Source organism: Pinus tabuliformis, chromosome 4_1 (genome assembly GCF_031772625.1).
Source record: "Pinus tabuliformis cultivar Carrire ecotype Pingquan chromosome 4_1, CPIR1, whole genome shotgun sequence".
NCBI lineage: Eukaryota > Viridiplantae > Streptophyta > Pinopsida > Pinales > Pinaceae > Pinus > Pinus tabuliformis.
In genome coordinates, this window is record NC_142303.1 from 591,565,958 (window position 1) to 591,571,743 (window position 5,786).

A 5,786-nucleotide genomic window follows, 5' to 3' on the forward strand; every position below is an offset into this window, starting at 1 on the left:
ATGTGGAGGTAGGAGAACAATAATATGAGGTTTGTGAGAGGAGCCATTTTTGTGGAGGTAGGAAAACTAGAATATGAGTTTCATGAGAGGTTGGATTGGGTGGAGTCCATGCTCATGGTACGCTCAAAATTGATAGCAGCATTGTTAGGTGGTTTTCTAAGTTTATCGGATAGGCCAAAGATGATGGATGCGGGGCCTTGCACTGGAGAGTGCAAGGCTATTGATGCCCAAACTTCTACCGTTGAAGAGTGTAGAGGGTATGAGGATCAACATGAAGAGGAGTATGTCGATTTGGAGGAAGAAGATGTTCACAGATGGATTGAGTGTTGGGAGTAGGAACCAGACCAAGAAGAAGATGAAGATAGAGGGATGTCCGTGGGTCGGGATGGAACTGTGAAGACAGATATACTAGGCCATAATGATCCTGTTTCGATGAAGTTGATGGAAGAGAGTATGGGTAGGTGTTCCTTTCCACCTTTAATAAAGTATATCATAGAGAAGTATGGAGGGTTCATACTAGGTATGGTTGGATTCTTGTCAGAGACGAAGAGAGATGGCCTTGTGATGTGGAAAGGTAAGTCGTATGACTCCCCCACACCACCATCTTTTTGAAGCTCATGAAGGAGATGGGCTCACTATAACTTGGGATGGTGAGACTGCTTGGAGCTTAAGATGCCATTGAATGGCACCTCATGATGAGCGAAACCGGAAGAAAGATTGTGTGACAAGGAAGAGGTGATAATGGTTGCACATGTTTGGGTGCATGTGTTCTTGTGGAGTTGATGCTATGGTTAGATTAGCTACCTGACTAGTCGATTGCACGAGGTGATCCAACACATGTCATTCTTACAAGTTGCAATACATGAATAGACATTGTGTATATGTTGGAGATGAGATTCTTCTATATTGATGAAGACAATTGATGTGAATGTTCATGATGAGGAGAATCTTCAAGATTTGGTTAAGAAATTTGTCGAGGGGTGTGTTGTCGAGGATGAAAACCATTTTGAAGTGGGCGTGGGGATGTCAAGCTTTGGCTAGGCACCGAAGCATGCTTGAGTTAAGGCAAGTTGAGTTCAGTGGAAGGACTAGGTCAGCTCGAAGAGCGTGCTCGAGATGTGTTCGATGGAAAGAATTCAGTGATACAATTGCATGAAGAGGGTGGATTGATTGGAACAAATCGGAGAGTCGACATGACGAGGGTGCCTAGTCAATGCGCAACGGACGACAAGGTGTGCCTAGCTGAGACGTGCTTGCTTGAGTTGCGAAGGTACATAATCGAAGATGAGACGTGAATGCACATGACCGAAAGTGAACCAAAGGAAAGTTTGTCTGCGAGAAACAGTGCAACTTAATTTGGGGTTTATGATCGGCTTGAACGAAGGAAGGTTGGCTCGAACGCCCAACTGACACATCCCTTGGAAGAGACACGACTGTTCATGGGGGGTGACTTGTATATATAAGATGAGAGTAGAGGAGTTAGAACATCAATCAATTGAAGATCAACAACCTCTCATTGCAAGACAAGGAGGAGACAACGAAGGAAGAAGAGAGTTGGGTCTCATGAAGGAGCTTGCTCTCTGAAGCAAGCTGCGGAAGGAAGTTGTGTGAGCTTGTGGAACGAAGTATTGTTGAGGGTGGTATGCCATGGGGTATTTCTGTATTAATGTTTTGTGTATGTCAAAGGACGACAACTTGGTTATTTTTTGTGTTTCGTTGTGGGTTTCTAGTTGAAGGGTTTGTAACTTAGTTATTGTATATTTGTATTAGTGAAGGATTGTGGCAGGGAACTGTTTGGAGTTTGGCCCAACCGAACCAAAGTCCATTATAAACCGAATTTTTGTATATTGAAGTTTTATCGTCAAAGAGTAATTGGGAAATTGTTTTGAGAGTTCCCCCTCCCGTTTATTGAAGTGTTATTTCTCTACATGATTCGTGTTGTTTATGAATGAATGTGATTATTGTTGAAGTTAATTGAAGTGAACTGTAATTGAAGTTAAGTTTTGAAGTGGCTATTGTACCGAGATTTGATTGAACAGTAATTTCGCAAGTATAAGATATCGATCTCGCTAACAGGGTACATGGGCTAGAGGCATAGTACAAGCATTAGTAAACTCGAATTGCTTTCTCCATTGAGGAGAAAGCGCATCGCTGCCACACACCTTAGGGTACTCGGGAAGCTCATAGCTTGGAGTTGCGCCCTGGGGGCATGACAACCACATTTTGATGCTAGACATCGGCTTGCCTGAGGGAAGTTATTTCTAGGAGGGAAACCTCACCATGTTTTGAGGCTTATACCATGTCTTCGGGAGGTATACTGAGTCACTTAATCCTAAAAGGCTTCATCCTTTGGGGGACTACCCTCTATCTTCGATGGTTTTGTTTACAATTTGGCATACCTTGCTTATTGTCTTAGTCCTCTTTACCTTGTGGATGACAAGTGACTTTCTTGTAATTTTTCTAGGCTGAGGAGTTGGTGTTGCCTTTGCCTCTACTTGAGCCAAACCAAAAATATTATTAGTGGAGGTATATAGCTTGCTTGGACAATTAGATTACCATGTTTGAATTTTTATGATACAATAGTGTTGGAATAAATTCAAAATTAGGGTAGCTTATTATTTCATTTTCCATACATGACATTTATCTGTGATATTTAGTTCTTATTTATTTGTTTATTATGTTTATGTTCTTCATCAAATAAATGTCAAAATAATGCTGATCACAACCATAAGAGGGAGACACCAGAAATAGGCTCCAAGCCATGTAAAAAACCCTCCACAAGGGGAAAACCCACGAGAACTTATTCTTATAGAATCAAATCAAAGGAGACTTCCAAGACCAAAGGCTACACCTTTGCTTCCATCAATCAATCAACCAGACTTCCTCCACAAGTTCTCCAAGGATAGCGAAATTAGGGCTCTCTAAAAGAACGAGTTGTAGTACTTCCTTAACCTCAAACCTGAGGTAACCCTGGATACTGCATATGTAGAGTAGAACTTACCTCCTTTGCAGACCTTTTTGCACCTTCGCACCTCCTTTTAGCCGCAGACCCAAAACTCTTTCTTATGCGAGTTTCTTGTCTGCCTAATGAAGGTCAAATTGGTAGCTTTATATAGCCTTTACATGAGGCCTTCGAGCCCTCATAAGGCCGACTAATACAATTATGAAGACTAACACTAGTTACATTTGAACACTCCCTCTTAACTAGGGAGGTATTCATAATTAACAACAGGTACAAGGACAATACTTCCATTGAAAAGTTCTCATAAGAAGAGCCAGATTGGTAACACATTTGTATAGCATCATATCACATAGCAAGGCCTTGACTAACAGCTCTATATCTCCACAAGATCGCAACACAATGCTGGCGAGACCAATGATTTATAGACAACTTCAAAAGTCTCTTGAGGAGCATACCCCACCCGGGTGTTCACAAGGTATGTCCTTTTAGGACTATTCTTATCTTGGATTTCCAGTCCTCAAAGAATATCCGTCCTCTACGACTACTCTTATCTTGGATGCCCTACCATATCCTCAAAGAGTATTGGATGCTAAATGCTTACCTGATCGTCCATTCTTTTCTTCCCAAGTGAAGACAAGAATGACGTGTCTATCTCTCCCTCTCAAGTAGGGAGGATATACCCATTTCAATGAAGGAATATACCCATTCCTACAAAAGGAATGTACCCAAGTTCCCTGTTAACCAGGGACTTGTCCCAACTCCCTCTTAGCTAGGGACCTGTTTCCAGCAATGATTCTTAATTCATTGGTGGAGATCATGGGATCTTCAGCTATTTTTAGCACTCCTCCATTTGATGTCATGAATTTCATTTTCAATATTATGGAGCCTTCATGTTTGGGACTTCTATGTAGGGCGTCGACCATCCATCACTTTCCTTCTAGCATCAGGGCAGTCATGTCATCCTTCCTTTCATCGGAGAGTGATCTATTGGACCATATATGGCTTTTCCTCATACAACTACCTTTTTCACTTCATGTCTTCTTCAGGATCTTCTATCCTTCCACATGAGTGTCAGATGTAGATGACATCCACTGTTCTCTTTTAGGTAGCCCTGTATTATCCCATCCAGATATTACTCAAAAATCTGAGATGAACATCAAGTCAAAAATTACCTTTTGTGATGGCCCTTCCTCATGACATCTGCTTGCTGCAACATCAACATCCGACATATATATTGACACATCTCCAAGATATTCATTTGTCAAGGGTCTCCCCCCCCTTTTTTTAATAAGACTTTTCCAAAGTCTTCATATCTTTCCCATGGAGGTATCATAGTCAATCCTTCTAGTCATAGGATGTTGATTGCCTTCTCCATAGTTGCATCCTTTACGATCTCATCTTTTCTCTTTATTCACATATTACTTCCCAGGAACTCCCAACCATAGTTCCTTCAATTCTTGTCAACCACCTCATATACCATATGAGGACATATTATGTTGATTTCATCTAGTTAATATGTGACCCATGCCTTTATGCATCCTTTTGATGAAAGAGATCCTTTTCCCTTGATCATGCTCATGAGGTAGAGCTTGCATCCTTACTATCTGCAACTAGATAATGACATGCCCTGACTCATTGAACATATGCATACATACCTTTTTTCTTCTTTGGTCATCTAGGCTTCCTTCAACAACTTCCTGTCCTTGATTGAGAGTGCTTCAATCATATTTGACCTGTTGCATTCCTTTGTCATCATACCATCATTCTTCTAAACAATGAACCCCATCCCAAGTGGAATTCTTAGCGATGCATCTTTCAAGAGATGAACCCTCTAAAGACGATTCTAGCAGAGGATCTAATTATCCTCATCTTGCAGATGCTCCTTCCCAATGATGTATGATGAGATTCATACTAGATGATTCTCATTTTACCCATAAGTTCTCCTTATGCTTCTGATGAGGTTACCAAGAGCTACTTCTTTTCTATTGGGATGACTGCAATAATCATGTAGACTTCTATTTCAGCAATCTTTCGAGCTCTTGCTTTAATCGTATGCTTTTTATGCCATTTCCTCAAGACGAGTTCCAAGTCATCCATCACTCTGATCTTGTCTTTATTCATGAATGCATTATGTCGAGCCTTTCCAGAGTGATCATAGTTTGAAAGTGATCTTCAAACTTTTGACCTTTAGGTTATCTTCTCGTGTTGCTACCTATCAGCCCCAACATGATCACTTCTTGACTTTACAGTTGCCATGTACTAGATGGTTACTTTTCTTCAACAATCCATTTACTCGGTGGAACTTGCCTCAACTGTCATTTTGTGTGTACCTGTAACATCTTTTTAGGTCCGATAACCAAAAACAGAAATAGAAAACTTACCTCATGATGAACATCTTCAGCATCCATCCCACATAAGTCTTCTTTCATATATCCTAGCGCCCAAGGATTCAACTTGATTATCAAGTTATCATTCTCTTCCATCATGCTTATCATTACCAAATATAAAGATTGCCTTGCTTATTCATCCTTCTAATTCCTCTTTTTTCATTATGTACCTTTTTGGCTTTCACTGTAGTAGACTGCCTCATCTAATATAGACTAGATGCCTTTCTTCTTACTGATGGAAGATTACAATGTTTTCCTTTGATGTTGCTTATGATGCAATACCTTCTTCTTTGCCTTCAAAATTGAAACTTCTCAAGCTTTTACTACAAGAGATATCCTGAAGCCATGTGTTGGAGATATTGAGCCTCTGATTAGGGTACTTCGAAACACTAAAATATACTGGATGTTGCTCAGAATTTGGGATTCCCAGGGAGAAG